The 26,140-nt window shown below is 35.3% G+C and overlaps 1 protein-coding gene across 7 annotated transcripts in view; it reads right to left on the bottom strand.

Moving 5' to 3' along the window:
• The window catches only part of ROBO2 (roundabout guidance receptor 2), a 946,026-nt gene that overhangs the window by 395,092 nt on the left and 524,794 nt on the right, over nucleotides 1-26,140 (bottom strand). The gene's annotated exons all lie outside the window — the stretch shown is intronic.

Raw genomic sequence — 26,140 nt, 5'->3', positions numbered from 1 at the left:
GCACCATCCAGTAGCAAAGAAGTTCTCAACCTTGAATCACATTAGACTCCAAAAAAAATATAAGAACGAAAAACCAAACAAACCCTAAAAGTCAAGGGTATACTAGAGCTACTGCTTTTCGTAATCTATAATGATTATAATTTACAGCATTCGTATATGTGAAATTGTTTTCTGACATAGATATAACTTTCTACAAAAGAATTTTTACGTTCATACAAAAATGGAGGTATTCACTATTCTTTAGCATACCCTGGACCTCTAGAGAATTAGGGCATTCTCCCTCTAAAAGCAAAATCAGTGCCTCTTAGCTATGTCTCCCCTATGATGCTTACAGACTGTTGTCCTCCTAGTGGAAATTCCAAAGGAGGGGGAGGAATGTTAACTGTTGATACTCATTCTAGTTGGCTACAGGATTTCTGAACAAAGGGGAAAAGTTATCAGCGAACTATTAGACTCTATAAAACCAGCACTAAGTATTAAGAGAGCAACTGAAGACCAATTCTACCAAAACACATGGAATTTTGACTGAGATGGGGCTTATGGTTTATCTCACATTTTCAGAAAAAAAGTATTTAAGTAAAGTATTGAAACCATCTCTATACTATCAAGTGCTCTTAACCATTCACTATTACAGAAATTGTAACAAGTAAAACATATGCTAATTCTCTTTATATCAGAAAACTTTAAGGTTCAAGTGATGATGAGAAAAGGAAGAATGTACTAAGCATGAAGACTGTAATATATAAAAAGTAGGTAATGACTGAGGTCATACACTGTCATTGGCAGATTTCCTAGATGGAAAATAGTTTAGCCCAGTGACATTCTGTATCCTCTAAGTACTGTTCAGAGAGATAGAGTCAACCTAGGACAGAACAGGAGCCCCCTTCTATATTACTCTAACCAGGTTCCCCAGGGCCCTAACTACATTCCAACATCTCCAAATAGCATGAGCCAAAACAACATACAGAGGACCTGAACAAGAATATTTTATAGTCCTTAAAGAGAAAGGAGATGCCCATAAGAAAGTTTTATTTAAGTAGATAATTTTACGGTCAAAATAGTAATTTAAATAACAAATCTTTATTTCCAGCAACCATTACTACTAAAATAACAAAATAAATACAATCAGATAAATCCATAAGAAAGGAAGCTGCTGAAGAATTTCCTTCTTTTTAAAATCAGGAAACATCTTATTCTCATAGCTGACTATTCCACTTTCTAGGCCACAATAACCAGGTTTTATATGCATTTAAGCCAGCCTCATAACGCAAATGGCGCTGATATACTTTAGCAGTCTGTCTTGCTTCCCTCACGGCGTAAGCAGTACTGCACACTCAAAAGCAACATCAACAGGGAGCAACCTTTAAGCCAAAGTTGCACTACACAACCAAGACTGCTTTTAAAAAGAAACCAAATGGTCCAATAATCCAGAATAAAAACTTTGAACCTGCTGTTCAGAAGCAGCCTGATGACTGTATTACATCTCACTATATCAACACATTTTCATAGAAAAGAGATTATATAGGCAGTGAAGCATGTGACCATGTGATATTTGCATTAGAAAATTAGCACTATACAAATTAAACCTGGCATGTACTAAGTGGGTTTGAAGCTGGTAATTGATAAATCCAGAAAAAGAGATATCACTGGGGAAACATCAATGAAAAAGCAAGTTCCTAGTGGAGTCACACTGGCATTGGTTCACACCCTCAAAACAATTCAATATCTGCCAGTAATCGAGAAGAAAATACAAGGTCACTACTAATCCGATTTTCAGACAACACACATTACTGGATAATGAAGTGGTAAGCAACCTATACAAATAAGCATTGCTTGGTAAAATGGGCACAATTCAAGATTTATGGTAAGGTCATATTTCAAAACACACAAAAAACTCAACAATGACAGAATAGAAGATTATGTCCTAGAAGAAAAGGGAAATTACCAAGGGAACACAAGCTCCTGATTTAACAATGCAGCTAAAGATTACTAAAATGATCTCTAGATGTAAGAGAATAGCAGTAAAGATGTTTAACCAGTGTGTAACTGCTAATGATGAGGCTATTCCTGTGATATTTTACCATCCACACTTTTAAAGCACACTAAAAACCTGCCAGTTTTCACAAAAGGACATAAGATTAATTTGAAGTTTGAAAATCACAATTTAGAATGTGATACTTAAAAAAGTCAAGGTGATAGACTTATCTAAGAGAAGGCGTAAGTAGCAAATATTTATGCAAGTTGCAATTTTTTAAGGCTTCCTCCTTAGGGTAACATTCCCAGTATAGGAATTCAGTGTTTCAGGGCTGGCAGATGCATCTAGAAAAATTCAAATTGCAAATAAAGCTAATGAAGAAAATAAGATACTGAAATGCAAGTAACTAGGTTTTTTTTGTTTGTTTGTTTTTTTTTTTTTGGTTAATGAAGCAAGTTTCTCAAAATATTCTGAAACCTGAAAAATTTTCATCTATCTTGCTTCCTTCAAACCTGTCTCTGGATCCAAAGGCTGTAGATTTCAGGCACTTCAAAACCATCAGACTGCCATCTAATCAGTGCTTGAAAGCTGTACTTATATAGTATGAGATAGCACCTGGTGATTTAAATCCCATTTTACCACCATTCTACATAGCTATGCAGGGAAAGTAAATGTCAACTGCATTAAACAGCTGCAATATTTAAAAGACATAGGATGTCTCAGAAATACCACATGGTACAGGCATTAGAACTCTTTCCTCTGCAGAATATTCAGTTTGTATAAATTTTAAAAGAAATGTGAACTGAAGCCTAACCAGAACATAACTAAAATTCATGAAGTAGTAGTTTTACCTTTGAATCATATCAATATTAAAATAGCTTAGAGGGGATGTGATTTCCCTCACTTGTAATCTTCTTAACTCTACACAGGGATTCAATATTTATTCAGGATAACATGGAACAAATTCAGGCCCTAAAATAAGAGCATATATATTTCTAGCTACAAATTATTGATCCTTCTACAGAAGTTGTGGCTTGGGTTATGCAGGATGCCAAACTACATGCTCATATTGATTTTAAAAACTTTGCCTTAATTTACTCAGATTATATAATTTAACACTGAAATGGCCATTTAGTTTCCCTTGCTCAGCAAGAAGATAATTAAATTATTTTGAAAGTAAAGCTTAAGTAGATGCCCAGATATGGGTTAGGCAATACTTCTGGGGGGGAAAAAAAATAAAAAAAAAGTCTGCTATTTTTACTTATTTTTCACTGCAGTTTTAACAGATAAAAATAAACAGGAAAGAGCTGAACCATGTGACTGGTTCACTTCTCCCAAAGTCCACTTGCACCTCCTATGTTGTCTACAGCTTGAGGGCATACAGAAGGAAAAAGTGTCCAGGTACAGGCTACTATTATCATGATGGGAAAAGAAAAATTCCCAGACAGATATAGTATTTTGTTTTGCTGTTTGACAGTGCCCATGATAGCCCAGGAAGTTAAACATGTTTAAGCAAACATTTATGTGCCTTTATGTGGCCACTTCCAAAAACTGTCTTGTACAGCACTGACATTTACCTAATTCCCTCCTCTACCGTTGCTCTGCCTCCCCAGAATTTAAATTAATTCAAGACAATTACATTTTCTACTGTCAATAGGCTTAGGAAAACAAACAAATATGTAACCTTGCCAAGAAATGTTTCTACTGCTAACCTCTGATTGAAGAGAAGGTCAACATTGCCTTACTTTTGAAACATGCCAGCTTGACAGCTCTCCTTTCCCCTTCTCCCACATGCTTTAATGTTGGCTAACCTCTAAACTACAGCCTGCATGCTGCCACCACACCACCACCAATTGCAAGTTGCTCTCCTAGTTGCAATTACAAATTTCTGTCCCATCATTTCCTGCATTTAAGGCTGTCAGTAGAGTTGTCAGAAGTACGTAATTGCTGTGCGAGACCCTCACAACTGGCTTCTGCTCTGATCTATGGAACCACTCAATTCCACAGCTGTCAGAGCGCTGACACCAAATGCAGTTAATGACACCGCGTTGTCTCCCTGGCTCGTTTACCTGCCGACCCTGCAAACAAATGGACACTAGCAGGGAAGATAGGGAAGTGAGCAACAGATACCGTATTTGTCATAATCACTATGATCCACAGAAGAAAATCAATTCCTCTTAATTGAATAGAGTGACCTATTAAGGGTTATAAGTCCTGGCTGGAAAGCTGTGCTGATTTGATTACGCTGGGAGAGAAATTAGCAATGAGCTCTTAAACTAACTTTCCTTTTGTCTTCTGGCTCAGAGTTGCTATTAAATGATTATATATTATGATAATTTTAGTAAGCAAGTCATGCTTTGATCATGGAGAACAGTAGGAAAAAGGGTACTGAAAAGGTTCCTGAAGTGTTGACAGACAGGGATGTGAACAAACACAATATGCCCATCGTAGCATTTCTGAATCTTGATTGAAACAGCACAGCAATGGCATGTACCAGAGACAAACACTTTGAGACTTTCCAAAACACCCATCTTCAGTTCAGCAGTACCTCAGCCACTTTGCAGATTGACAAGGAATAACTTAGATTGTGACATACTGCAACTACAAATTAAAAATGACCCAAAATCCAGTTTGCAACAAATCTTTCTTCATTTAAGAAATGTTTTCCTAATTTTAGAATCATCAATATCAGTGAATCAAGTAATGCTTGTAAAGACTCACGTTTAAGATATTAGGAAGCAAGGAAGTAAATATGAGTAGAGTGGAAAATACACAGTTAAGATGAGAATTGGCAAAACAGTTTCTCTTTGCAGTTAAAATAGCATGTATATCCTGCATTTAGAGCATACTGCTGGCTTTTAAGTATTAGATTCAGAATTAGATTTAACCAACTCTAATAGGGAACCTGGGACTGGAGTTTTTGAATGTTTAAGCTGGGGAAAATCATTCATACAAAAGACGCTTGGTTTCACCTTTCAAAGCAAAAATCACTAGAATTAATAGAAGTTGTGTACCAGCACCTTCCAGGACCATCTTGGCTGCTACAGATGCAGTGAATTTGCACCATAACTTTTATTAGCAACGGTAGTCCAGGCCATCCAAGATGCATGAAAATGGGCAAAATTTAAGTGAAGTAAATGATAGAGAGTCCATGAACATCAGCTAACGATCTCATTCACTAATCTTAAAACTATTTCAACAGCCTACTTAACATACCAAGATAAAAGAATTTTAAAGAGTCTATGTATTTATTCCACATTATCATAATTCCATGCCTCACTACAAATTCCAAAATGGAGAGGCCTTGGAAAATATCAAATTTCAGTCTATTTAGAGTTCTAAGTTTTGTGCAAGGGTCATATTCAAGATGAATAAAAGTTAACGGAAAGGAGATGACAAGCTCCCATACCACAAAATTTTGTGGTTAACATTAGTATTCCAAGAAAGCAGAAAATCAGTTCTAATATTTTACATAAAACTGTACAGATAGCTTTAATCATAGTAATTTTGCTACTTATGATTAAAGAAATATTTAAAAATAAGGACTCGTGGATTAAAAATAGTAGTTCTGGCAGCTTCCAAAATGTGCTTATGCTAGTCCCCTGAAAACCCCAGAGACACAGCAGTAATATCCATGTGATGAATTACATTTATCATGCACCTTTGACCACCTCACCTTCTCTCTGCATGTTAATCCATCACTTTGTGAATTATTCAACCATTCCAGGCCCCTGAGCTTCAAATGAACACCATTATAAAGAAGTTACGGAAGTCACAATTGCTGGGAATATCTCGTTCACCCAGGCTTGAACACATATAATACTGATTAAATCTTCAGGGTACCTAACTGCTTAGGACCTCAGAATCCGGTAATGCACACCTGTAAACAGTGATTTCTTGAGTGGATTTTGATGGCAAGGTAAAGGGGAGGTTTCTGATATATAGGTCCCTGGTCCTAAGTATCTAGATATCGTAATGTGTTCCAAAATCTTTCTAGAGTTGAGGAAGGACATTGGCAGGAGGTATTCACAGGATCTTGGTTCATAAAAAGTTGATGTTTAGAAAGGGGCAAAGTTTCTACCCTGTTTCTTCCCTTTGCTTTCCTCATCACAGCACTCACAAGAAGTCATCCTGAAGGCAGAGTCAAACATTGCCTCTTCAAGTGAAGTAATCACAACTTGGTAAGGTGATAGACAACAAAGAGAAAAAAAGAGTAGACAATCTTAAAATGACACTAATAATCTGGAATATAATAAATACATATGTACCACAAACAAACATACAGATATTTATAAAAATATATTAACACTTTACAAGTCTTCCTGTTTGGTATTTCCTACTATTTTAATACACTACCTAGTCAATACTAACAGGAAGTTAATCAGTATTGCAACTTGCCAAAGAAATGTCCATACCCTACATAAACACAGAATTTAATAATCCATTCATTGATCAGATATACAGTTCACCCTCTGTTTTCAGATGTTCTGCTAAACTAGTATTCCTCCTATAGCATTAGAGAAAGACTTTATTAAATAAACACCAGCAATTAAAGCACACTATTCTATAAGGTTAGAGCCATAAGAACCATTTAACTCTCAATACAAAAGCAGTCCTGTCAAAATAGTCCCCTTTGACAGCTGTAAGTACTACATCTATTTTTATTATAACTTTGAATATAATATAAATTGACATATTATAGGAAAAGACCTTTATTAATCAGAAAGGCTAAGAACAGCACTTGCCAATAAGCCTGAACTTGGATCATTTTATTGTTTTATTGTGCCAAAGCATCTAAGTGCACTGAAGTTAAGACTAGGAACCACTTCGCAATACATATCACTGCAGCATTATTTAAAAAGTTGATACATTTTATTCCTGATTATACAAAACTGTATCCTTTCACCAATTAATCCTGTTTATGATAAATAGGTCAAACAAATCAAAAACAAAACTGAATTAATTCTCACTTGTAGAGTGATTTGAAGGGTGTCACTACAAGAATATATCTTAAATAAAATATTTTTAAAATATTAGTTTTTTAGGTATTAAATCTAGGAGCATGTACCACACAACTGCTAGCTTCATTCTCTTTTTAGCATCTGTGAAACTATTCTTTAGTTCCAATACAGCTAAGTTCCTCCAATTAAAATTATATAGCTACATATGATTAAAAGCACTGCTTTTACATTTTTCAAGGGTATGTTCATATAAGTAGCATATTTTCATAAAGTTTAAGAAATCCAAAAGAATAAACTCTTTAATAGCATTTCTGTTATTAACTGAATTAAGACTATTTTTTCCTAACATGAGATATTAAATAATGAATGGAAAAATTCGTTTTATATTGCAAAGAGTGTTTCAACAGAATGTCTTCTAAATCTGTCTGCAAAATTGAGTTACAAATTAAAACTTCGGTAAAGAAAGACCTGCCAGTCATTTTAGCATGCTCTTTGGGCCAACCTAGCTGAGACAGATGCAAACCTACATTTAACGGTCATATATTTTCTTTAAATCAGCTTCCAAATGCATCTCAGAGAATGGGCTATGACAATGGTTTAAAGCTTTATTCCCCTCTGCAGTTACAAGTCATCACAATGCTGACTCTAATCAGGTTACTCTGCATCTGTCTGTCACAAATAACCTAGTAACAACTAAATGGATTGACATAAATCTTTCAATTAGAATTTATAACTTTATTAGCACAATATTTTTGAACTGATTGAATTACTTTGAAAAGCAGCTTTCATTTATTTTGTCATTTGGGGGTCAAATGTGTACAATGGCTGGAAGCTGCATACACAATAGGAAGCCTTACTTTAACTTCACAGTGGTGTCCAGAATTTCTATTCTTCAGAGACCACAGTCAAACTTTTAAAGGAATACTTTACTCAGTGTGTGAAGGTTGAATGACAGTATGCCACCTGGGTGAATGTGACCAAGTTTCTTCATGACACACAAGGGTCATACTGACACTTTTATGGCCCTGATAAGACTTCATAAAAGACTAATTTGCCATTGGGTGAGTTTTCAATGGATTTTATATTTTTTTTTGTTTTGCTTTAAGAGCTGTTGAAATCCATGCCAAGGATCAAATCTCTGTACAGAGGCTGAGTATCAACTGATATTCAGTGATCTCATTCAGTGATCTCAAACACGGCCACATACATCTGGACGGACCTTGATTCATCAGGTAGGAAGAAAAGCAAATGGCATTAGTTTCCTAAAAATTTTGAAGTATTTGTTTCATTATTATGTAAGTATTGTGCCTTTTTCTTTGCTAAACCGTAACAACTTCAAACAGCACACATTATGGTTAAGAAAAGGAAATAACCTGAGCAGGTGATTTAAATTAATATTCTTCAGTAATTAAAATTAAATACACTGGTATACAAACACAAACACATTCATGTTAAATACATAGGTACACATACACTTAAACCCCCAGAATCAAGATACAGTTTAAGTTGCATTTTTATTTTAAGGAACTAACTTTTATAAGCTTTAGACTTAGTGGATAAAATGTAAAATTTTGAAAAAAAATGTTAAAGATAAAATTCAATATCAGCAGCTATTTTAGGGAAGCTGAAGCTAAAGCCACTTTCCCACCTGAAGACTGAAAAAGATCAAGAGGTTCAAGTGAAAATGGGAACCTTCATAGGATGAAAGCTCAGAAATATCCATGCATTCCTTTATGTTTTGCCTATTATTAAATGGGAGTTCCCAAAGTTCTGCAATGCACTGGATTCTTTAGTGAGATCTATGGATAACTTATCAGTGTTCACTGGCTGTGTGTGTGTAAATGGGAACTCAGATACAAGTAACAGATAGCTCACTACTGCTTGTACTTAGAAAGGCAGGTGAAAGGTGCATAACAGGTGAAAAGTGCATGTACAGGGAGACCACAGTCTAACAAAGTACTTCAGCTCATACTTCCACGATATAGAAAAAAAATATTAATTAGCCTACTTGTTAGAAAGCTATGGGGTCATCAGTTTAGGTTTTATTTCTTCCTTACAAACACAGAAAATTTTTCTCAAAAAGAGAAAGAAACCTCTTCTAAGTAAATTATTATAGAAATTAACTAGTTTATTATTACTTGTATTATTTCTTTGTATAATTGTACTATTATACAGTCTCACCAAGCGGTGACCATCTACTTACTTCCTACAGGACCTTTAGTCTTCCAGGATCTGTTGCAAAGCCCCTTTCAAATGAATGAAAATTTACTGACCTGTTCTCTGGCCCAGACTACTAGTCTGAGAATTTGACAGAATAAGTCAGAGCTGTGACAGAATTAGTGAGGTGTTCAAATTTCACTGTTCCACATCAGTCTTTTCTTGATACATTAAATATCATAACATCAAGCCACACTTCCTCCATTCCGTGGACAAGCCAGGAGTTCACGTGAGAGTCATAGAAGGACAAAGAATACTCCTCTAGGTCTGAAAGACCCAAGCTCTACATTTGCCATGGACTATTTGGCTGGTACTGCTGTAGTCACAAGCTAGTCCTGTCTTTGTTCTGTGTCTGCAAATTACTTCTAGTGCTACTTCTAGTACTCAAGATAAGCACTAAAAACTCTAAAGAGTTAAAAAATACCACCCCACTTAAGACTCCAGCAGTACACAGCAATTGAAGTTTAAGTAAAACATTGAGCAAACAAGGTACAAAAAATAATTAAGCACCATCCTTTTTGGTCACTGACTCAGACTGTGGTCCATCAGAAAATGATGTACATGGTCATGTAACTACACACCACTATAACAAGGCAGAATTAATGTTTGACAGGCCACCTTTTAACTACATAAATATATATGTAAATGAGATTTATATATATAAAGCACACCCTTCACACAGACATAACTGAACAGTTTGCATTGTCCAAAATAAGTACATTACACAGGCAAATGTGCCTCTGCCATACTTGAATTAAGGACAGAACAGATTCACATTGTTACATAACAAATCTGTCTTCCTTTTCTTCTGCTAACTTAGGCTATTCCAACAGTGGCTTGCAACCTAAGATTTGACACCCAAGCATACTTAAGCACAGCAGCAAACAAGTCAGGACTTGATATTGCCATGAGCAACCTAGATCTGGCACGACAGGAGCCATGAGTGCCTCTCAAACACATAATGCTAACCAAAAGTCAGAAAGATAGCCCAAGACTCCTAGGCTATTCCATTTTAAAAATGCTATAGAAAGATGGGTCAGTTGTTGGAAATCACACTGTATTAGTTTTCAAAGATACATGCCATAAGGAGCCAAAAAAACTTCCGGTTTATCTTTACACACCTGTCTCTTACTGAAATTAAGTTTAGGAAAGAGTCTTTGAAAATGTTAAATAGCCCAAATAAACCAATAGTATCTTATTCCCTAATAAAAATGTGTATCAGCAAAGTGATTATCTTCTATACTATAACCCTGTTAAAGCTCTAAAGAAAACAGGAAAAATTATTTTAAAATTATAATCAATACACATGTATTATCTAAAAACTACAATTTCTTCTGTTCAAAAGCATCTCCACAGGGACTCAAGGAAACAAACTGGCTAAATTTCTTAAAAATTAGTAAGTTAGAAAGATAGGCTAGTTTGTTCATCAAACGGCTCACAGTTTATGTTTAGGAGACAGGGCTGTTGCTGATTCCTTTTCAGATTTAATTATATTAAAAAAACCTCACCATTCCTGAGTACACAATTTCCTGTGGCTTCTGGACGGTGACCATCACAAAAGTGTCCACAGTTGTCTTTGTTACATTTACAGAACGCAAGCAATGCAGGCTTATACCAGCCTAAGGATCAGTAAGGCGGAGGAGAGTTAGGAAAAAGCAAATATAGGCTACCAGTATTCAACATTAAATCCATCAGAGATGGTTTGTGACATTATTTCACCAGACCGTTGTGCTATCAGGATGAGATATCACAGATTTCTTTTTTTTTTAATATAGTTTAATGCTTATAATATTAATAAAACACAGTATACTGAACAAAGCCTTGGGTTAGAGTATATTTTAAAAAAAGTTCATGCTCCTGGCATAAATTTGAGACAGCTTTGTTTTTGCATCTCTGAACCTTAACAATCTAAGCACTGCATCAATTTCGAGGAAGCTTTCTTATTTTTCCTTTCAATATTTAGGTGGGAAAATACATTAACACAGCTAGATAGAGCAATGAGCATCATCTACCCCAAAAACTGTTAAAGATAGTTCTCTTTTCTAATAACAGTTTTCATTCTTAGGCCCACCTGGGGCCACCTAAAAACTTGGTCAAAACAGTCTATAAATTTATATTTTACTTAAACAGTATTTCTCAACACAAAGATAGTGTGCTCAGTTTTAAGAAAATCAGACAAAACTTATGTACTTAATTTCCTTCCTGATTAAATTCCCTTTTTATTTAAAGCTAGAAGTTTTTATCAGTTATGACTATACGTTTTAAAAAGCTTATTTTTAACTCAAGACCATACAACTAAAAGCAAGAAGTACTTAGTGTACCCAAAACCTCATTAGATTGATCTGTATTATACTTAACCACTGAAATGGAAAACTAAGAATATTAATATGGCAGCTTTGACATCACAACAATTGATGCAAATTCTAGGGTCTAACTTGATAATTCGTGCATGCTTCCCCCAGTGAAAGAGCAGAACTATTGTCACATTATAAGCATATGTGTAGTTTAACCTTACTTCATTTTTGTAACAGGGAATTGTGACAAAGAACTGGAATTCATTTTCTAAAATAATGCATCTTGTGTGTCAATAAAAAGAAACAAGAGAAGTCACAAGAATTAATGAGGTTGATTAGAAGTCAGAGATCTCAAAAGGATATTATCAACTCTAAAGCAACTCAAATGTCAAACTTAGGTTAAAAGTCATTTCAAGTACTGCACATATTCTTCTACACTTCGGGATAATTCCCCCTAGACTAATACCTTATCATTTTCCCCTCCCAGTATATTCAAAGCACTTATAAAAAAAAAATAAAAATCAAGTAGGCAGTTGGAACTAAGGTACTTTTGTAGACACATAAAAAATAATCAGCCACACGCACACAAAGTATTTCTAGGCTAAAAGGATAACTTGTGTACCAAGCTGTGCAAGAGATTAAACACTGATCATATCCAAAGGGTAAACAGTGCTCTTGATATCAACAGAGGCAGAATGTCTCACAGCTACCTACTGTACTAGTATTATTTTAGCATTTCATATCAGCAATATACTTAGCCTCACAAACTCTTTTGAGATAAAGAAATATTGGCTAACAACTTATAAAATAGGGGTGGTAATACCTAGAAGTCTGTAGCAGAAGAAAGAACTGAAATCATAGTACTTTCTCATCCATTCTAATCAAAACCTGGAAGGAATATTAATTAGCTAAAAGGAGGAAATCAAAATCTATACTAGCAAATACTTTATACAATGGGCATTACAAACTGAATATAAAGAAGAATTTTTGTTTTTGCAGCCTGTTTCCACAAAGCTTTAGGTCAGCTGTTTTTTCATAGTGACAGTATTTTGAGCCCATGAAAGAATTTAAGAGCTTGAAGAAGATCCATTCATTGGTTAACTGATACAACCACTGACAGGTAACATTTGGGTCTGACTTTTATTTTAGTACTAGTAATAAAACTGCAGTTTAATACTCTGAAAAAAAAAAAAAAAAAAAAAAAGAAAAAAGAAAAATCAATCATTTTACCTCCTCTCAAAGCATCTTTCCCCTTTGGCTGCACATGACATTAAATGCTTCAAATGTCATACTTGTAAACTATTTGGAATTAAAAGATGTCTCTATGGAACTGCTATATTAAATGGATCCTTAAGTTGTTTATGATTTAGAAGGAGGATAGGAATTAAGTACTTGAAAGACCTAAAAAAGTGGAAAGGAGAACAAATAGGCTCTTAAGCCTCCCAGAAATAAAACCCACTAGATTAAGAACTGTAAGAATTAAAGGTTACAACTCTTAACCTTATTGAATTTTTTAAGGAATAATTTCTCCACCATGATAGCCATTGTTACTTCGCTAACCTTGACAATACTCAGGTGTCTAAAATGGTCCTTCCTCTTCAGTAACTAAATCTCTGAGGCATCCTAATGTTTTGTCACAAATTTAAATGTAAGAAGTCTCTGATTTTTGTAACCTACAAGTACAGTAGTGTGCCATCTCCAACTGGAATTGCTCACAGTAATTTCAGAAATGAATTCTAGAAAAAAACACCCTAATCTTAGATAGGCTGTCAGTAAGTAATAATAAGATTTACTGTGTAACAGGAATGAAGTTTAAGAGGTCTCTAAAAAGATATCTGTTTCTGTATGAATCTGCTAGTTTTAGACTTCAAAAATCATTACGTATTTTCTGCCTTATAAGTGTCCAGTTACTCTAAAGCCAAAGCTCCAACTCTGAAAAGAACTTTTATTTCTTGAAACACTTCAGGAAAATACAGCTTTGTAACTTACTAAGCTTGCTACTGACCCTAGCACACTCTTTAGTAGTTGGTACTAATGAGTGTTTTTACCACAAAAAAAGATGATGCCCTTCTAATTTCTGTGACAGCTGTCCTATCAATCCTGAACACAACATTCACAGTACCTAGATCCATGATCTCACAGGTAGCTGAGCATGTCATTGTTCAGGCAAATGTGTTATGAATTCTCAGATGATGAACTATGCTAAGGCCAGGTGTCAGAGGTGATGAAACTGATAATCCATCAGTAATTTTCTACCCACCACAACAGCTCTGACCCACTGAACTAAATGAATGTATTTAATCACCAACTAGTCAACTGATCAGAAAATGCCACAGGGTAAAGAGAGTGTCTTGACAAAGAGAAGACAGACGCTACCTAAACCACTGCCACAACCAGAAAAGTGTATCTTATCTCAGCGTTTTACCCACAAGGGCAGATTCAACCTGAAATCATATTAGAGCAAAAAAGTTTTATGACAAAGTACAAAACTCCTCTTGTAAGATTTTCCTTAAGAGAATAATCTTGGCAATACATCTCTGTTTTTTCTTGGAAACACATTAGGTTAAAACCACAAAAAAACCCCTCCACTTCCAATTAATCATAGCCCATATAACACGTTACAAGCAAAGGGTGCTGCCTTCATAGCAGATTTTTCAGCACCTTTCTCAATTATGTATTCTACCTCTTCTCTGACTGCTGCCAGCTTCATGACTAAGCAGAATGGCAGGCCAAATCTTGCACCCTTCACAGAAGTCTTAAGCAAACTTTTCCTTGCATGCAAAAAACTGATCACATAGGAAGTGGTACTCTCCCCAGGTGTTCCTATGGCAAAACAACACGCCTCCCCAGCACTGGGTTATTAATGTCTCATTTTCCTGATGTTCTGTGTTGGCATCCATGACAGAAAGCTTTGAACTTGTATATTCACACTTGTTTAATCCTGTCTCACACAGCACATCACATCACAGCCTGTGGGGCTAGGAAGATGAATGAGTGAAACCAAGGCCACGAGGGGGTCAGGGTCATGGTGTCGCTGGATCTCAATAACTCCATCACTCACTGTAGCAGGCACTTCAGAGGTCACCTCAACTGAGAAGTTTGGGATAGGCAATGGAAAAACGTCTGGCACAACATCCCTTCAGTTGATGCTATGTATGTAAACAAGTACAGATCCTTACTTACACTACACCTTGAGTTCCTAGTGTTGGTTTTAGTCTACCCAGTTAGAAAAATGTAAAAAAAAAAAAATTATATTTTTTTTTAAGATATCTGATAGGTATCACAGCAGAAGCAAAAAGCCTGAAGAAGACCACTAAAAACCAGAAAAAAATTATCAATTTAATATTTCTTCTGTAACTATTTGCATATGTATTAGACTAATGGAAAGGGAGCAAAAAGAGTACACAATGTATTAGACAGGCTCTAGAGAGTAGATGGAAATATAAAAAAATTCATACTGTAGTTGTATTGTGCACACTGTGCGCCTAACAAGCAAGATTCTTTGAAGCACAGACAGTGACTGATGACACTAAAACCCCTATACTGTCTATTACTTAAGAATTTTAATGTGCATCAATGATAGAGCCCACTTTTTAAAAGGTATATATTTATAGTGTACCTGTATTTCACACATATATACATGCATATTTACATATATATAAGAAAAAAATATATAAAGTATATACGATAGTTAAATAGATGTACATTGTACAGGTCCTAAACAATATTGACAATACTTCATTATAATTTGAAAGTTCACATTCCCATAACTTTAGGAAATAAATAAGTTATTAATAAATATATTGGACATAAATCCTGTTTGTTCACCAGTTCTGTACATCACTGATAAGAAGCTGAGGACATGCTGATACAAAACTGTTCTTTCCTCATAGATCTTAACTTCTACTTTTTACACATTCCCTGTAGTGAACCGTTCTGCAAAAGTGATATTATTTCCAAGAGAGATGAAAATTAGTATTTTTAAACTATCTTCAAGCACATCTGCAGCACTGGAATAAAACTGTGAAAGGGGTTTGATAAAACAGAAACCAAGTTCTCATTCGTTCAGTACAAAGGTGTATAATGAGACAAGTGACATATAAACCTAGATCTGCACATATGCACAGTGTATTTATGATAACCAGTCAAAATATTTTGATGAACGGCAAAATTAGCAAGTGAATTATATAGAGAATAGTCAAAGACAAGCTTTTATTCTAGTAAGTGAAAACAAATCCTTACAATCTGACCGAGTTATTTGATAAGAAAATCCAGATAAAAAAAATCCAGGGCTCTGTCCCAAATTCCCCATTTCCAATTTCACAATAAATGTAAAAGCATGGTCTTCAGTGGAGATATCATTTATGCTAATAACACTGGTAGGGAAAGAATTAATTCTACAACAATTTGCAGGTCAAACTGTACCACCACCATCCAATTTTTTTGTTGTGTTCTTTTTCTTTGCCTTTTTTGAGCGGGTTGGTGGTGATATTTCTTGGTTTGGGCTTTTTTTTTGGTTGGTTGATCTGCTTTTTGTTTTGTTTTTGTAAAATGTCAACTTCTTAGAGACAAATGAAACCTATTTGTTTGGATTTGTGCAGTTTTTTCCCTATGGCCCACTTTCTGAAATGTTTATTTATATTAAGTGCTCCCAGGGGATGGGGTGTTTCCACATCTTTTTCTACTTCTTTGATAGCATCAAAGTTTACGTAATACATATAAGAGCTATTAAAAAGTTCAAAGTTTACAGGAACTAATACATTCAGAATCAGATGTTGCTCAAATGGGAACACAATCTGAACAAAAGCATGAAGAAAGTTACCTGGTTTTTATAGTAGGCAGAAGGAGGCAAATAAAATGAAGAATATCCCTCATATTCTTAGAACATCATACTACCTATGAAAAGATTTGGCTTCTGCTCATGGTTCTGCAATCAACATGATACATGGCTTTGAACAGATGGCTCTGAATCTCAAAGAAAACATGACTGATATTCAGTATTGTCACCACTGACTTTTAGGCATGCATTTCTAGGAGTGGAATTTAGAGGTTTGAATCAGGTAAAGTTGCATCTACAGTAAAATAAGAATTGTATATACACTAATTGAATGAATAGTAGCTCTAACGTATGTATCTTTAACATCTAGAGTGGCTTAAATCATATTTCCCAGCTGAGTGTCCAAACTGCAGGCTACTTATCTCCCCCTCCAACAATCCAAAGAGTGAACATAATTTAATCAACCCAAGCATTAGACTACTTGAAGAAAACATGATTTCTAGTTGTTGATCCTAAATTTGAAATATAAAAGAAATACATAAAAATGAGAAGACAGAGTTAGAAACAACATAGATAGAACAGAAAAGGAAATACTTCAAAAATAATCCAAAGGTGGATTTTTTTTTTGCCATTTACTGTTTAGTAACAAAGATGCATTGCTAGAAGAAAAAGCCATCCTAACATACCTTGAAAAGGTTCATTTAACTTTCTAATTTGGTTCAGTAACTTCTAATTTATACCCAAACTGTGCTCTCATATGGGCTTTGCTATCAACTTAACTTAAAAACTTTCTAAATATTCTATACTTCTAGAGAAACATGAGGTGCAGTGAAAGGAAACTCTTAACTATATACACACGTCTTTCATAAAGAAGACCTTGCAGTAAAGATAACAATTACCTCAATGACTAAGGTGACAGTATTTCACCCATACTAGATGCTTCCAAACACTACAGGTTTTCTACTATATGTGCCTTTTTTGGTTTTTAACCAAGAAAAACAATTGTACTTCCCCAGAATCCATGAGGGGAATGAGCCACTTAAAGTGTTTAAGCTCATGGGTTTTCCTAAACAGTTTCTGTCTTTGTCAGTACCCAGGATACACCACTGAGCTAGGTGGACCAACGGGTGTGACCCAGTAGGGCATTATGCCACTGCCTCCAGTGTAAAAGAGGAAAGGTCTCCTGAAAACTGAGATCACAGTCCCAGGTTTCAAAACTAACAAACAATAAAAATGTATCTTTCTCAAAACCACTGTATGACCAAACTGCAACCAAAATGTCTCTTCATACAAATAGCTGATAATTTGCATATTCCAAAGGCCCTACGTGCATGTAAAACCTGTGAAAAAATTGCATCTATCATGGAAATAACTTGAAAACTCTCCTGAGGATACTAATTTCTTTAATTTCTTTCATCACCACTATTTTCTTTCTTCCATATAGAAAAAATATATTTTATATAATTCCCTCAACATAGCTCTTCTAGACAAAACACAGGAATGCCTACATTCTAACCACAGCTAAAGTTCTATTTAATCTATTTCTTCTAAAATACAAAGTGATCATCCTGTTATCTGTCAGCTTTAGAGGTTTATAATACTGTCAGTCATCAAGTGCACTATGTATAGCACTGAATAATTAATTCCAAAAGTTGAAGTCAGAGGGTTGCAATGAATTCTTTTGTTCTTTTTCCACACCTACATTCTAAATTATACTTGTGTGTATGTGACACCTATAGAGCACATGGGGAAATTTTTGCATACATTATGATCTAAAAAATAATTCAAAATATTAACAAATGTAAATTCTTTTCCCAGATTGCTACTCACCTTATCCACATAAACTGAGGATATTTTTCCTTAGATTCTCATGTAGGGACTGGTGTTTTGAGATTGTAACAGAAGCAAAATGACAGTTGGTGAAACTATTTCCTTTCCACAAGTAATGTTCATATGGTTCAGGGTTGCTGGGTTGGTATTCTGTTCATAGGCTGTCAGAAAATTTTTTCTTTCCCATCTATTTCAGCAAATGATTTTGCATAAAAGGTGGGGAAGAGGCAGGTTCAAGTCCAGTTAGTAGAAGACAGAAGTAGTCCTCCAGCAAGATTCAGGTGGATTAAGAAACTGCCAATTTTGAATGCCACGGCCACCTTCTACTTTGGCATACAAGATTAGTCAACAAGCCCAGCAAGACCCAACAGAAGGATAACATTAAACAGGAGGAACTGAATGACATTGAAGACTAGTGTAGGAGACACCATATTAAGTGGAATAATAGAAAGTGCAAGGTCATATGCTTTTGAGCTGATCACATAAAAGTTTACTGTAAAGTAGCTCATCTGTTACAAATTATAGAGGAAGAGAAAGATCTGCATCAGATTACTATAGAATGGCTATGGGCTACCAAATGCTTAAAAAAGTTAAACCTGATCACAGGACTGATAGATAAGGGAACAGTGAAGGTAGTTATTAAAATTAGTTCATATTGTACAGCATGCAAGTCTTGAAATATTATATGCAATCTACCCACTCATGTCTCAGAAAAATGTATGAAGACTAGAACAGGTAAAGAACGACTACTAGGATCAAGCAAATATTTTCCAAGAGAACACATGAGCTTTTTTTTGTTTAATTTAGCAATAGCAGAGATAAGAAGTGATACCACTGTGGTCTATAAATACAAAGGAGAGAAAACTGAACTGAAGGAAAATCAGATCACAATAACAAGCATAAATAAAGCATGATTATGTTTACATTGGAAATACTAGAACTCTTTTTCTCACCATTGTAAGACATAAGTTCCAAAACAGGCTTCCAACAGAAACAGGGAATGGAGTGAGCTTGGGGATAAAGGGGAAAGCAATCAAGCTGCTTTTGAAAGTGCAGCTTGAAATGTTTCTGAATGGAATTACAAAATACAGCTGTGTAATATACAGGGGGCTCGGTGATCCCGGGCTCCCAGTTCTTTACATTTCTAGCATCCCTTTGTGGCAGACAGATCTATGAGACAGCAGAAAGTGACTGGGTACACCTCCCTCCTCTAACATGATGAAGCAATTTCCAAAGTGTCATTATACATACACTCATATTACTGCCACGTGAAAAAATCAAGCAAGAGAAGTGGAAAAAATCCACATTTTCCCACATAAATTCCAAATATTAAAAACTTTTTCACAGTCTAACATCTGTGGGAGCATTTGAAGTGGAAGTATCACCAAAGCCATGATTAAATTTTAGTCCTCTAAGAACAGGAACACGTGAAAGAATGTATCTGAACAATGCCAGGAAAAAAATAAAAATAAGGAAGAGAGATAAGGTTCTGGTATCCTCAAACAAATATTATGATTATCAGAATTAAAAGCGATTTATATATATATATATATATATCTGTGTGTGTTTATATAAAACATCCACCAATCTCACCCTAATAATTACTGTTAATTACCATAGTAATGAACTTTGTTAGAATTGAAATCATGCAACATTTGCAAAGGAATGGTCTGAAATACTGCTTAAAAATGAGCACTTTTTTTTTAAGCCTATCTGACATCGCAGAATAATACAACATGTCTGAAGCATATGCCAACAATAGTTAATATTTCAATTAACATTCAAATAGTGCTTATAGACTCCTGAGCAAAGGGAACAGAGTTGTAAAAATGTTATCTTGTTCTCCTTCATTTCCCAGATGAATTGAAAATCAGAGAAATGTCAACCAAAAAAATCAGTACATGATGACACACACACTAACAGATCAGCCAATAGCTGATCTCTTCCAAGGTTTCCATAAAGTCAACAGTAGTTCCCTAGCTGTCAACAGTTTATCAGGTTGAGAATCCGAAGATATATAAACAGCAGGATTTGATTTAAAAAAATAAAATCAAAGGCAAGGGGAAGAAGGAAGCTGATAAAAATCAAATGAGATGTGGGTGAAATTATTAGAAGCAGAATTGGATACAGCACACTGCAAATAGCTTCTAAAAATGTAACACAGAGTTATCTTTTACGTAGGGAAAAAGGATAGATCCTGGGCAAAAGAATTCAAGGAATAAAATAGAGATCCTACAAAAAGCTTCGCTAACCATTGCTGGATGTGAGAAACTACTGCTACTATAGGAATGCTGAGGATGATACTAGCCTGTATGACTACACAGTGTAAGAGAACACATTGCAAAGACGTACTAACCCGCTCTGGAGGAATTACTTCACATATGAAACCAATTTCCAGCTGTTAAGAAAACTCTTCGCTGGACTGGTGTACCCTTCTCAGCACATATAACCTGCGGAGCTTAAGTGCTCACTACAAACACTCTTCTGGTACCCAAGCCTGCATGTTTTGTGTGAGCCTGGCTCTTTAGAGTTTATTGTGCTGTAAACAGCTACCAAAAATAATACATTATAAGATGACCACAGGATGAAAAGAGCAAGAAGAATAAAATGGAGAACAAGGTCTGGAGAAACCTACAGGCACTGTACATCTTTATATTATAACTGAAATAATGTTAAATATCATCGGATCTACCATCAGTGTGATAGCTCTTAAATGTGAAGAATCGTTAGCATTTTTAGCCTCGAACTAAACATTTAAGTTTGCATATTCAGATGGAGCTCAAAGGATAAGAAATTAAGGTGTAACAATGCAGTCACCTGTCTAAATCCTAGTGGATGATGATGGGAAATACTGGTTTTGTCCACACTGAAGGCATCAATGCTGAAGCACAAACTTAAAACAGTTTGTGAGAAATGCGTTAATGACAAGAGATACAATTTAGTTTATCCTAATGAAGAACACCTCGATCATAAAAATTCTAGTTCACTCCAGCTACTGGTAGAAAAATCAAACCCTCTGAAATATATAGGTTTCCTATCCCAAGTGAATTCAGAAGTGGCAGAAATGCATACTCAGCTAAAAGATAAACTAATAAAGTAAATAATCAGAACTACCTTTTTGGCTCAAAAGGAAACTGCAATGAGACATCAGTCAGGTCTTGATTTGTCTAATGTGGTTTAGCTCATCGGTATTTATTATCCTCTTTAATTTCTAATAGTGACTGTAAGAATCAAATTATGCCCTATACAGAAATGCTGTATTATGTAATGGTTTCTAACAATGGTATTCACAGATTCATCCTAATCCACAGAAATTGCTTATTGCAAGCTTCAGAAGTATATAGAAGGTTTGAAGTGTTCCCCCTGTCTTATGAAATCTGCCTCTTCCCTGATTATCTAATCAGATACAATTTTGTTTATTTTCTTCTAAGAGGTGAATTTTATTTTCATGAAGCATGTTATGATAATAGTCATGGTTTGTTATATTTCTTCTTAGAGAAATGTAAAGGAAGAAAAAGAATGATGCTTTTCAGTGTCCTGATATGGTTCATCCATGGGACCAGTCTCCAGTATTTCAATTTCTACAATAAGTACTTCTGTCTTGATGACAGCAAGACTGTAAACTCAGACAGGAAGCTTTTCACACTGTTTGGAAGGATGAAGGCAAGAGGGGTGTAAGTAAATGAACAGGATATTCTTTCTATATGTGAAAGTAACCCCAAAGCAAATCAGACTTTGAAATTACTAGTCATAATGTTTTTTTCTAAAATTACTAGTCATAACTTTTCTTTTATATTTAAGTCATATGTTGAACAGAAAAAATTAATCCATCTATTTTACAGTCACACACATCATGCTCTTTTTTTAATCCTACTTTACAGGTGGTCTTTACCCTGAATATCTAAAATTAAAATTATTAACTCCATTAGTATGAACATATTGCAGCCTTCTGCACATGCTCCAGCAAATGGTCATTAGCATTATGATACAGAGATGACTGACTAGCATGTATTTTATACCTCTCAGCCTTTATTCACTGAACATTAGAACATATCTGTTTTACTTGTAAAATTACTGTGTCCCATAATTAAGATCTGGTTTATACTTGCTTTGGAATACACCAGTGACTCTTTGCAGTGAACTCAGTGTACTACTATAACCTCTCTTGTTACAGATAAAAACATTATTCAGTTTGGGATCTAACATAAACAGGATCATTATGTTTGGAGAGTGTTCCAAAGCCTGCTATTCAAGCAATCTGTGACATATAAATAATGCAAGATCTCTTCTTTCTCCAAATGACTTCAGTTCAAGCCCAGACTCAGAAAGATGGAAGCCCAAATTTATACTGCCATTACAAAATTCAATCTATTTCTGGTTCTCCAGTTGAATTATGACTCAGAGTCTTCCACTGTTTTCTATTAGCACCAACCCACACACTCCCACCCTTTGCCAATCCATGCAGAAAATAATTTTATTTGTGAATATTACTGAGTTTTATTCTTATATTAAAATAGCACCAAATTCCAGTTAATCTGAAAAGCCTCTTTTTTTTCTTTTAAAGGAAAGTAAGGTAGAAAATTGGTCTTTTTTCCCTCCCTGGACCCCTGACCTTTGAACCACAACCTCCTTGCCACTAAAGCGTTCAACACCTCATTTAATCTCCCCTCATTGCATTGGCACAGCACTGGAAAAGGAAAAGGGAAAAAAAAAATAATCTGGGGACTTCATCAATTTTTCATGAATTTTCATTTAGGCCAAAGCCCCCTCTTACAGTGGTCGATAGATCAAGCTGCTGTCACTTATTTAACACCTGGGGCTACAGCTGCTATCTCTGGGGGCTGCCGCTGACGCAGGCTAGATCACAGGCAGCCCGAGTACCCTCATGCTCTTTCTCTTGCTTACATGTGGCGCCCCAGAGCTTGCAACTGAAATCCTAGCTACAGTTGCTATTGCAAATGTGTCTCCTGTTATTCCCACTGGAAAACTGCACCACAGAGGTTCAATCGTGTCAATTCATACATTGTGAAAAACTGTGCTTTTATTTTAAAACTTCTGGCTTTCAAATATGAAAGCAGTTTCATGAAAGAGCAAACTATTTCAAGCCTACTTCCCTTTCTAATATCCTCCCAAGAAAATCTGAGAATCAACATATTTCTAACAACGCCAACCCTTGTTCAATTTCAATTAAAAAAATGTAATACACAAAATCAAAGAAAGACGTTTTATTCTTTTGAATACAATTCTCTGTAGTTCTTTTAGTACTAGAACATTTATTTTTAATGATTTAACTATAAAACATACAAATACTACATCAGAATTTGCCACATACACAGTGGAAGAACAGTTTTGCTGCTAGTATTAACATTATTTTTCCCTCCTGAGTAAGCTCCCACTGAAAAAAAGTAACCCACACAAAGCACATCATGGATTACTGCATTAAAAGTATTATATAGAAAAAGTCATATTAGTCCTAAACTGTGCCTCCAAATAAAAACTCCTATCTCTTCTAAAATGTCTTCTGGAATAAAGACTTTCTAAATAAAGGCAAAAAATTCAAAAGCACATTCTATATGTCAGTGATGTTTTTAAAGTAACTTCCCAAATTACAGTTCTTCACATCTTCAGTGGCACACAGAAATTTTTCTGAGGACATAGATAAGCACAAAAATATCTGTCCTTGATTGTGGGTGCATGGTCTGAATAGGTGTGGATTTAAAAGCATACTTAAATGCTTTGGATGAGCTCGTACCTAAATTCATCATGTTTGGGAAAGGTGTTAAAATGATTGCATTCAAGATGGGCCACACTATGTTCTGAATCACTCTATGCCCCAACTGAATTTCACTTAAGTTTTATTTCTGTCTTTACATATAAATATGGATCCATCAGAAAACTTTCAATCCCGCTGCTTTTGTAGCAGATACTCATGGAGGAAGGGGGGGGGAAAAAAAAAAAAAAAAAAAAAAAAAAGGAAGGAAGTAAAAGAGAATGAGCCACAGTTAACAATGTTTATCATCTGAATGCATAAGCATGAACACACTTAACAGATACATAAAAACAATAAATATTTCTTCATAAATCATTCAAATGTTGCAAGTGCACATTATTGGCAACTGACAATTTAATAAGCAAAGTAAAACAATTACTGATTCTTTCACTAAAACAGCAGACTCAAGCATTTTAAACCGCTAAAAAGCAGCAGTTTGTCTCTAATGGCACAATCTGAGACCACCTACAGTCAGATAATAAGCCCAAACCCTGCTGTCAGCAACGGACAACCGTCCTTTTTCTGGTGATGAAAACAGCTTGGCTTAGTGTGGAAAGAGCAGTTTTCAACACCACTGCAGATAGCAGAAGTAAGACCCGACTGCGTGCGGCTGTCCCAGCTCCGGTGGACAGGGCTGCAGCATCCAGGCAACTCAACGGTTTTCAACAGCAGTCGAGAACAGGTGAATGAGGACTCACTGCTGACAAGCTGTCAGCAACAACTCATTTCCCTAGCGTGCAAATGGACTGCTACAGACCTGCCCATCTTCTTCGGTCCAGAAACACTGACCTTAAAAAAACAGTTAAAAGTCTTAAAATAACTGACCTCCGAAAGTCACTTGAAAACTTGATTTGAAACCAAAAATTGTATTAAAAAGTGTCTCAAAACAAAGGGAAACCAGGTAGTTTTGCCATCATCCTCCAAAGGATGTCTTTGATACATGTCAAGCAGTGACGTGTGCTTTTAAAACCAGTGAACATAAACCAGCAGAATCTCTAAAATTCAGTAAACAAGCAATGTACATATTATTTTAATTTTTCTTCTTTGATGAAGACTTCCCTGTAATCACAGCCACGGTATGGCTCAAGGAAAGTCAAAACACTGTAGAATTGCAACAGGAGTGCCTGCTTTAGGTTGACAAACCATTTAATTGGGGAATTCAGTCAGTTAAATTTCAAAGCTACGAAAATAGTAAAATAATCTGGTGTCAGGTACACGTTGCTATTGCAAAAACTTTGGCTATGGTTTCAGATCTCATGTTTCATGTTCTATGATCCTGCTCTAAAATATCTCTGACAAAGAAACATGATTTTAAAGTCTTCTGCTATCCACATACAGTTCATGCATGACCTGCCACCAGCTACAGTGGTTAAAACAGTAACTCCGGAGACTGGGGATGTTGAAATGAGTCTCTCAGTAGTCAATGAAGTAGGGATCAGTGAAAACTGATGAAATACAGAGCACAATTAAATTTCAAAATGATCAGTCACTTTGATGACTCAAGTATAACTTAAATGATCTTCCAAACTTTAACAGGAGATGTCTGAGTGATGACTTTATAGGCAGATACACATTTACTTGTGCCTTGAATGTGTGCCAAAATTGTTTTGATTTTTTGTTTGAAACAGTTCTGAATCTAGGTTATGACAAGTGAAAGGTAGTGAACAGGTCTGTTCTACTTGGCTTATACCACCATTTAAATATTTTAAAAATGGCATTTTCTGCAATTTCTCGGAAGACTGAATCCCCAAGATCACATCACATTAGCTATAAAAGTCTACAGACTGCATCAGGAATAAAATATTTCTCTTCTGTACCTTCCCCCCACCCCTTTAAACCAACATACCTTCTAATGTATACTTAAATCCATTCTTTGTCAACTAAGCAAAACAAGTTTGTGCTAAAGCCCTACTTCAGTCAAACACATTTAAGTGAAACTACTGTCAGAAGAACTGTGAGGGAAAAACTGAAGTCCAGCAAGGAAGAGCATTCATAAATCTAGTAAAATACACCTCTATGTGAAGAGACACAGCTACCCTTAGTTGATACTCTGAATAAAATTATTAGTTTATTCAACCCATATAACTAGCCAGAAAAAAATAACATGCAACACATTCTATGTTATGTATGATGAGCTTGTTTGCTGTGTGAATATAATGAATGTCTCTGCTAACTCTACTGGAAGCAGATCGTGCATGCTGGGTGGTCTCTGAAAGAGCTGTGATGACTGCTCTGTTAAGACAAAGAGAATCGATAAAGAATAAGACCGTTCAGGATGATTTGAGAAATGGCCAACAATTTCACTTGTCATTCACA

Source organism: Tyto alba, unplaced genomic scaffold (genome assembly GCF_018691265.1).
Source record: "Tyto alba isolate M040663 unplaced genomic scaffold, T.alba_DEE_v4.0 Super-Scaffold_14, whole genome shotgun sequence".
Lineage (NCBI taxonomy): Eukaryota > Metazoa > Chordata > Aves > Strigiformes > Tytonidae > Tyto > Tyto alba.
The sequence above is the reverse complement of the archived record's forward strand: the minus strand, read 5'-3'. Positions and strand labels throughout refer to the sequence as shown.